Raw genomic sequence first — 9,344 nt, 5'->3', positions numbered from 1 at the left:
AGTGAAAAAGTTCCCTCCTTTAACTATTCACTTTTGACGCCCAAATTTCACAACCTTCATCCATACTCTTAACGTGCTAGTCATGTGGGAAATCTCTTGCACAAAAATAAAACAAACATAATTAATTAAAAATAAGAAAGACTAAAATAATGGTAAAGTACAAATTATTTATGCACAGGAGTAAATTTAAAATATCAGGGCATCCTTAAGATGTCGGACCAATGTCGACGTCATGCAAGAGCAGCGTCGACTTGTCACGTACAGGCGGGATTCCCTGGTAGGCCTTTAAACGCTGGCCATTGACTTTAAAGATAGATCTATCGTCCATGTTCTTGATGTCTACAGCGCCGTAGGCGTAAACATTATGAACTTCAAATGGTCCCGACCAATGTGACTTTAGTTTACCAGGGAAGAGTTTGAGCCTTGAGTTGAAAAGCAACACTTTCTGGCCCACATGGAAATGTCGTGGAAAAAGATTTTTGTCATGCCACTTCTTAGTCTTTTCCTTGTAGAGCTTTGCATTCTCATATGCTTGTGCTCGAAACTCCTCCATTTCATTCAAATCGAGCAATCGTTTCTCCCCAGCAAGTTGTGCGTCAAAGTTTAACTTGTTGATTGCCCAATATGCCTTGTGTTCTAACTCAACTGGGAGGTGCAGGCTTTTCCATATACCATCTTGAAAGGTGACATTCCTAGAGGTGTTTTGAATGTCGTCCTATAGGCCCATAATACTTCATCGAGCTTGGGGGACCAGTCTTTCCTTCGAGGGTTCACCACCTTCTCAATGATTTGCTTGACTTCTCGATTGGACACTTCAGCTTGCCCATTTATCTGCGGATGATATGATGTGGCAATCTTATGTCACACTCCATATTTCTGTAATGTCTTGGCAATTAATCTGTTATCGAAGTGGGTGCCCTCATCGCTAATGATGGCTCTCGGTACTCAAAATCGAGTGAATATGTTCTTGTGAAGGAACTTGAGACCCTCTTCAAGCGGTTCCTCGGTGTAGCAATTGCTTCAACCCACTTTGAAACATATTCCACCGCAAGCAAAATGTATAAATCTCCAAAGGAAGATGGGAATGGTCCCATGAAATCAATGCCCCAAACATCGAAAAGTTATATCTCCAGAATATTTTGCAGCGACATTTTGTGTCGTCTGGAAATGTTTCCAGTGCGCTGGCATCTGTTGCACGCTTTGTAAAATTTGTGGGCATCTTTAAATAGTAATGGCCAATAGAAACCCGATTGTAGGACCTTTGCAGCAGTCCTTGAACCTCCAAAATGCTCTCCACAGGTTATTGTGTGGAAATGCCCTCCAAAATTCAGCGTACCACGGAATTGTCGTGGCATATAAAATTTTATCGTCAGAGAATTCTTCTTTAATGTCAAAAATGGCATGACCTTCTAAAATGTTCTCTAGCCTAGATAAGTGGTCTGCAACCTGATTTTCAGTAACTTTCCTATCAATTACCTCTAAATCAAATTCTTGCAAGAGTAATATCCACCTAATCAGTCTAGGTATTCTGAATTCTTCTTTCTTGTTCACTAAGTATTTTATAGCTGAATAATCAGTGTGAACTATAACTTTGGTCCCTATCAAGTATGGCCTAAACTTGTCAAATGCAAATACCACGACAAGTAATTCTTTCTCAGTGGTAGTGTAATTAAATTGTGCATCATTTAAGGTACGGCTAGCATAATAAATCACATGAAACATTTTACCTCTACGTTGCCCAAGCACAGCTCCCACGGTAAAATCACTTGTATCGCACAATAATTTGAACGGTGCCGTCAAGTCTGGGGGAACTACGATTGGTGCAAAAATAAGTCTTTGCATCAGCTCTTTGAATGCGCCATGGCATTTCTGATCGAACTCAAACGGTTGGTTCTATTGCAGCAGGGTATACAAGGGCTTGGATATTATGGAGAAGTCCTTCATGAATCTTCGATAAAATCCAGCATGTCCAAGGAAACTCCGAATTTCCTTGACATAAATTGGCGGGGGAGCTTCTCGATTACCTCGATCTTGGCCTTATCTACCTCAATGCCCTTTGCATAAATCTTGTGGCCTAAAAAAATGCCTTCTTTTACCATGAAGTGGCAGTTTTCCCAATTCAGCATGAGATCAACCTCCTCACATCGCTTCAGTACCTTTACCAAATTGCCGAGGCATTTTTGAAAGCCGTCCTCAGAAAGAAAAAAATCATCCATGAAAATTTCAAGATAATCCTCAACCATGTCAGAGAATATGCCTTGCATGCAGCGCTGAAAAGTTACCGGGGCATTACAGAGTCCAAAAGGCATTCTTCGAAAAGAATAAGTGCCATAGGGGCACATGAATGTGGTCTTCTGTTGGTCCTTTGGTGTGATGACAATCTGATTATACCCCGAGTAATCGTCTAAGAAACAATAGAATGCCTTGCCAGCAAGTTGATCCAGCATTTGATCGATAAACGACAAAGGAAGTGATCCTTCTTGGTCGCCTTGTTGAGCTTGCGGTAGTCCATGCAGATTCGCCACCCGATAACCATGTGTGTAGGTATCAACTCATTATCTTCACTCGTCACCATGGTTATGCCTCCCTTCTTGGGCACGCATTGAACGGGACTTACCCACAAACTATCCGAAATAGGATAAATTACTCCAGCATCAAGCCATTTGAGAATCTCCTTTATCACAACTTTCTTTATGATTGGGTTTAATATTCGCTGCGGCTTTATGGATTTGTCGTGGCATTCTTCCAGCAGGATTTTGTGCATGCAGATTGTTGGACTTATTCCCTTCAGATCTGCCATCATCTACCCTAACGTTTTCTTATGGTGTGACAAAACACTTAGCAAACTCGATTCTTGGTTAGGAGTGAGGGCAGAGGAAATAATCACAGGTAAAGTTTTGTTACTACCCAGATAAGCATATTTAAGATGCTGTGGCAAATTCTTAAGTTCTAGGGTAGGAGCATGTTGTAATGAGGGTTTGGTAGGAACAAATTCTTCGAAGTTCAGAGGTTCAAAATGAGTACCTGAGCTAGCCTTGAGAAAGTTAACCTGCTGTTCCTCGGATGAAAAATCATTAGGCTCTCCGACCGTTAAGTCTTCCAGTAGCCTCTCATTATCATCCAGTTGAATGAAATTGTTCTGGAAAACTTTATCTGCTGCTTTTGTTATTATTGTATCCACTTCTAAAATGCTCTGGCATTCTTCAGAATCATCCATGTACTTAAGTGATCGAAAGACATTTACGATTACATGTTGATCAGCCACTCGTATGGTCAGCTCTCCCCTCTCACAGTCGATGAGAATACGACCGGTAGCTAGGAAGGGTCTCCCCAAGATGATGGGTGTTGTGGCGTCGACCTCACATTCCAGAATCAATAAATCGACAAGAAAAACAAACTTGTCAACCCGCACGATGACATCTTCAATTCGCCCATCTGGTCGAATATGTGAACGATCAGCTAATTGGAGGATGACCGAGGTGGGTCTCGCATTTCCTATCCCAAGCTTGACGAATATTAACTTAGGCATCAAATTCACACTTGAACCAAGGTCACATAATGCCTTCCCAACAAATTTGTCTCCTATTGAACATGGGATGATGAAGTTGCCTAGATCATGTCTCTTTGGTGACAACTTACTTAAGGAAGAGTAAAATTCTTTTGACGTGGCAATTGTTTCATACTGCTTAACCTTCCTCTTCTTGGTAACAATTTCCTTAAGAAATTTGGCATAGGTGGGCATTTGTTCCATCGCCTCCAAAAAAGGAACATTGATTTGCAGTTGACTCAAAATGTCAACGAACTTCTTAAACTGGATATCTTCGCTATGCTTCTTCAGTCTTTGCGGAAAAAGAGGTGGGGGTCTGGCTTCCTGTACTAACGGGGTGCGAACAGAAGTTGCCTTGACATTTTTATTAGCCCTTCAGTTTCCTTACTTAACGAATCCTCAGCCTTTTCCTCTTCTACTGGTGCTTCTTCTTGCACTTCTTGATCATCTTGCTTGATTATAGGGGGTGATTCATCATTCGGTCTTCCCCATAACTTGTCTTCAACATTAATTTATGTACCACTTCGGAGAGTCAGTACACTGCAGTTCTCCTTGCCATGAGGTTTGGTGACTTCAGTGTTACTCGGTAACTGTCCTAGTTTGTGTTCTTGTAATACCGCGGTAATTTGACCAACTTGACTCTCCAGCACCCTCAGCAACGAACTATGGCTCTGAAGCAGGGCCCCTTGATTTTTTATGGAGGTCGCATGATCTTGCATTGTGGTTTCCAAGGAACTAGTGTTTGATTAAGATGACTCTCCCTTGTTATAATTATGCCATGGCCTATTCGATTGATAACCCTGTGAGTCATTGAAATTCTGCCACCGAGCTGGTTGATGGACATTGTTGGATCCTAGATTTCCCCATAAAAAGTTTGGATGTTGACGCCATCTAGGACTATATGTGTTGAAATAAGGGTTATTGTTACCTCGATTAATGTTTCCTACAAAGTTGACGGATTCTTGATTGGTTGGGCAGTCACTCTCATTGTGATTGATGTGGCATAATAAACAAGTTGAATGGGTTGCCTTCACTTCTCTCACCTCACTTGGCCTTTGAAAATTTTTCAGCATGTTGGTGATAGCAGCAAGTTGGGTGGACATGTTATCTTTAGAATCTAGCTCGAAAGCTCCGTGAGTTTTTCGCCCAACTCCAAGCCTTGTGGATGGAAACTGATAATCATTAGTGGCAATCTTATCCAGAATGTCAAATGCCTATGCTGGTGATTTGTCAAGTAGAGTCCCATTTGCTGAGGCATCTAGCATCATCCTCATGGGTGCGTTTACTCCATTATAGAACATAACCACTTGCGTCCAATCTTGAAAACCATAGTTTGAGCACTTGTGAAGTAATGCCTTGTATCAATCCCAGCATTCATACATCGACTCGTCATCAGCCCGATGAAAGGAAGCAATGTCTTTCCTCAGTTGGGTGTTCATATTCGAAGGATTATATCGTAGAAAATTTGTTTTGCACATATCAGTCCACGACTCCATTGAACCCGCTGGAACGCCACTCAACCACGCCCTTGCTCGGTCACGCAGGGAGTACGGAAAAAACTTTAATTCCAGAACATCTTCGTACACCCCTTGTTGGCGGAAAGAATCACATACCTCCAAGAAGTTACGAATATGCTGCCTGGCACTTCATTTGACATGCCCCCAAACTGTCCTATGGAGTTCAACATATTGAACATGACAAGTTTGAGTTCGAAGTTGGCTGCCTGAATATCTGGGGCCACAATTCCAGGATTTAAATCCTCTAAGATCGAGTTTAAGTGATCATGAATGGCACGAGGTCTGGCTGCGTATCTTACATTTAAATTTTCCCCGAAATTCTGATCCTCCTCATGACCAATACCTTGATTTCCGATTTGGTACATGTTTACACGTTGAGAGCGTATTCTTTGTCTAAAAAGCCTCTCAATTTTAGGATCAATCGGTTCTAATGGCTCTTCAGGGTTGCTTCAGGTCATGTACCTAGAAAAATAAATGAAGAAAAATTAAGGAAAGTAGAAAGTAAAGCTAACTAAAAAGAAAATATGAACAAGTAGAATAAAAATGCTATGACAAATAAATTTAACTTCCAGATTCCAAGTCCCTGGCAGCTGCGCCAAAAACTTGTCCGCTCTTTGTGAGTACTATAAAATGAGTGCGGGTGTGTGTGCAAGTATACACAATCGAACAAGTAATACAGTGATAAGTGAGTATCGTCTCCACAGGGAATTGGGAAAATCAAATAGGTTTGTCAAGGAACTTTACTTTGTCACCTAAGTAAAGTTAGTGATGGTATACACAAATGAGAATGCTCTGGCAATATGGAATGATTGATGTGGAAATGAATGATGGCAGTGAGGTAGCAATTGATTATGTTGTGGCAAAGTGGATGGGAATGTCATGGCAAATTAAATTGTGTTAAGTGCAAACAAATGGAAATGTCAAGGCAAAATAAAATATAAAAACTAGATGTAATATATAGGACTTTGGTTTTCTCACACGACAAGCTGCTATGGGAATGACTGATAGGAGTCACCGGGAAAATCTAAGTCTACTTCACCAAATGATATTTCTTCTATGCCTAGCCTGCCCGACAGAGTCTACTAAGGTGCCCTATGCTATCTCTAGTAAGGGATTCGACAGATTAAAGATGTCCTGGCAAAACTGATTGGCGTAAACCCCAAGGCATTCTCTCAAACCCTCAAGATCTCCTAAGGAAATGCTACTCTCGTAGCTCCTATAACCTTAAAGCATTAAGTTTCACAAACAATACAGGTTAAAGCATAGCAAAGCAACCATTCATTGGAATAAAAACATAAACATCTAAGTGAACTCCCACCAAATAGGATTAGTTCATGGTGGGTTCGAATACACAAGCACAAAGCAAGTATCATTTGTTCCTTACAACCCGAGCAAACTGGCTCCTCTCGGATGCTCAGGATGCCACTCCCTCAGGCTTGTCAAGGAGAAATTACACGGTAAGTAGGATAGACGGAGAAAGATAAGACCTTCTCTCTCTAACTTTTTAATCTCAAATCTGGGTGGAACCAAAGTCTCTAACGTTATGGTTTCATCCTCTATTTATAGGGGAAAATTAACCCTTGAACTAAGAGTTGACTTTCCCAAACCATGGTGAACTCGCTCGGGAGTCGGGCAAGACAGGTGATGATACAGCCTGGGTAGCTGGCATGAGTGATCGGCATAATCCCGTTGCAGGAGCCCAAGGATAGACAGGATTTACAGGGTCAGGCGGCATCATGAGCAGAACCGGCAGTTACAGTGCCGGTCCCTCCAGGTGGATCTTCGAGGTGGATTTTTCAGGTAGAGCTCTCGGAAAGTTGGATACAGCTGGCTTCAAAAATATCTTCTTGCACTTTCGAAATGCCAGTCGAACTTGGCATTTTTCTTTAGCTCAGCAATCTCCTTATGTCACGGCATTTTCTTTCCTCTTTTCCTTGCTTTCAAAACCTGTAAATCATCAGACAAGTACCTTTCCCATAAAGTAGCACCGCTGTAAAAATAAAACGCCACAGCATACCGAAATTCACCACACAACTAAATGCTTCTAAATGCATCTATATGTTCCTAAATGAGCCTCTAGACATTCAATAACATAATTTAAAAGGTCCCAAAATGTGAACTTTTACGGAGTTATCAGTGTTAATGAACATAGAATGACATACATATAACATGTCATACATAAATCATCATTTCATTATAAAATTCACATTTGAGCATGTCAAATGGATTAAAAGTCCATTAATGCATTTTCAGTCACTTTTTAAGAACTCGCCTAGTCAGATATATCATGTTTGGCCATTAACAACTCTAGCAAGTGTATTATGCCTTATTAACATAGTGCAAAGCTGGTAAACAATGCAATTGAGGATCCATGTTTTAACTTTGATGTAATATGGAAACTAAAAGTCCCTCCTCGCATCCAAAGTTTTCTTTCAATGATGATCATCAACCGAGTTCCGACCAAGGCGGTTTTGTTATGGAGGTGATTTATTTGGATACTTTGATGTGCTGCTGCCCATGGTGTGATTTAGTAACGAAGAGTGACAACAATCTCTTTGTGGCTTTTGGATTCACTAAGCTATTACGGTCCAACGTTTTCGAATGGTGGAATTTATCTTGAACGACCTCTTTATCAATTAGAGAGTTGTGTAATTTATGTTTTAACATTTCATTGTTAAGGTTATTTAGAAGTATGCGGCTTATTAATTTTAGTGTTAATGAACATAGATTGACATACATATAACATGTCATACATAAATCATCATCTCATTATAAAATTCACATTTGAGCATGTCAAATGGATTAAAAGTCCATTTATGCATTTTCAGTCACTTTTTAAGAACTCGCCTAGTCAGATATATCATTTTTGGCCATTAACAACTCTAGCAAGTGTATTATGCCTTATTAACATAGTGAAAAGCTGGTAAATGATGCAATTGAGGATCTTTGTTTTAACTTTGATGTAATATGGAAGCTAAAAGTCCCTCCTCGCATCCAAAGTTTTCTTTCAATGACGATCATCAACCGGGTTCCGACCAAGGCGGTTTTGTTATGGTGGTGATTTATTTGGATACTTTGATGTGCTGCTGCCTATGGTGTGATTTACTAACGAAGAGTGATGATAATCTCTTTGTGGCTTTTGGATTCACTAAGCTATTACGGTCCAGTGTTTTCGAATGGTGGAATTTATCTTGAAAGGCCTATTTATCAATTAGAGACTTGTGTAATTTATGTTTTAATGTTTCTTTGTTAAGGTTATTTAGAAGTATGCGACTTACTAATTTTAGTGTTAATGAACATAGATTGACATACATATAACATGTCATACATAAATCATCATCTCATTATAAAATTCACATTTGAGAATGTCAAATGGATTAAAAGTCCATTTATGCATTTTCAGTCACTTTTTAAGAACTCACCTAGTCAGATATATCATTTTTGGCCATTAACAACTCTAGCAAGTGTATTATGCCTTATTAACATAGTGCAAAGCTGGTAAATAATGCAATTGAGGATCCATGTTTTAAATTTGATGTAATATGGAAACTAAAAGTCCCTCCTCGCATCCAAAGTTTTCTTTCAATGATGATCATCAACCGGGTTCCGACAAAGGCGGTTTTGTTATGGAGGTGATTTATTTCGATACTTTGATGTGCTGCTGCCCATGGAGTGATTTAGTAACGAAGAGTGACGATAATCTCTTTGTGGCTTTTGGATTCACTAAGCTATTACGGTCCAGTGTTTTCGAATGGTGGAATTTATCTTGAAAGGACTCTTTATCAATTAGAGAGTTGTGTAATTTATGTTTTAACGTTTCTTTGTTAAGGTTATTTAGAAGTATGCGGCTTATCAATTTTAGTGTTAATGAACATAGATTGACATACATATAACATGTCATACATAAATCATCTTCTCATTATAAAATTCACATTTGACCATGTCAAATGGATTAAAAGTCCATTTATGCATTTTCAGTCACTTTTTAAGAACTCGCCTAGTCAGATATATCATTTTTGGCCATTAACAACTCTAGCAAGTGTATTATGCCTTATTAACATTGTGCAAAGCTGGTAAATGATGCAATTGAGGATCCATGTTTTAACTTTGATGTAATATGGAAGCTAAAAGTCCCTCCTCGCATCCAAAGTTTTCTTTCAATGACGATCATCAACCGGGTTCTGACCAAGGCGGTTTTGTTATGGTGGTGATTTATTTGGATACTTTGATGTGCTGCTGCCCATGGTGTGATTTAGTAATGAAGAGTGATGATAATCTCT

The sequence above is a fragment of the Hibiscus syriacus genome, unplaced genomic scaffold, assembly GCF_006381635.1.
Source record: "Hibiscus syriacus cultivar Baekdansim isolate YM2019G1 unplaced genomic scaffold, ASM638163v2 tig00000477_pilon, whole genome shotgun sequence".
Lineage (NCBI taxonomy): Eukaryota > Viridiplantae > Streptophyta > Magnoliopsida > Malvales > Malvaceae > Hibiscus > Hibiscus syriacus.
This window is presented reverse-complemented; position numbering follows the sequence as displayed.